We start from the raw sequence: 1,026 nt of genomic DNA on the forward strand, positions 1-1,026 counted from the left end.
ACCAAGGTAAGTGTTAATCCGCCTCCCCTAACCTGAGCATCAGTCCATACTAGGCACCCTGTAGCAGTGTTAGGGCCATGTAACACATCAAGGGGTCCACACTCGTGTAACTTTGTTACATGTAGCTTGGCCATTCCATTTGGGACTTCCCCCTCCACATTAACAGAAAAGTAAGTATAAAATCATTTATCTTTGCAGCTGTAGCAAATGCAGAACCCATTGGATATAGCAACTTGCCTGGGCCATCTCTCCATTGTTGTATGCTGAGACAATAACTCATGGCATGAGCAAGGTCAGGTATGAAACTTGTTCACTGTTCCTCTCCTGCAGCAAAAAAGAAAAGGTCAAAAACAATTGATGATGTTGATTTGCATAATTTGCACACTGTTTGTAAAATATGCAGAACTGGCAGTCCAGATTTTCAAGTCTGCTGTGGACCCTATCCTGGCTGTGCATTCTGTGAAGTTTCACAAAAAGGAAATACTTATATACATCTCAAATCTTCATTTACCTAAGAAACTGCATCAACAGCCGCCACTACATACAAAAAACCCAACCCACGGCTACATGATTTAACTTTTAATAAAGCCAGATTTAGCATTTAAAGAGAGTGTCAAAATATACAGCTGTGCATAGATAGAAAATGCTGCTCTAGCATATAAAAGTTTGTTTTAAAGTATTGCCCAAGGTGTAATAAATTCTCATTTCTGCCTTTCATTAGGCCAATTACTGCACATGGCAGAAAGAGACAGAGCAAACAGTAAAAGGAGAAAATACCAACCACAGCAATGTTTCAAAGACAAGGCAGACTCAAACAGTGGCGACACAGAGCGAATGTGCTTATGAGCAGATATTCCGTCAAGCATAATGCAAATATTTTACCAATATAATAGCCTCAAATGCAAAACAATTAATCAGCACAGACAGAAAACCCAAGGGAAACTGGTTATTTTGTTCTCTGCTGGCTCCATAGCCTTTGAATCAGGGAATGGATAGTCTTTGAATCTTCCCTGATAGATTTGACCC

This window comes from Gekko japonicus, unplaced genomic scaffold (assembly GCF_001447785.1).
Source record: "Gekko japonicus isolate JY-2015 unplaced genomic scaffold, Gekko_japonicus_V1.1 scaffold1485, whole genome shotgun sequence".
Taxonomy (NCBI): Eukaryota; Metazoa; Chordata; class Lepidosauria; order Squamata; family Gekkonidae; genus Gekko; species Gekko japonicus.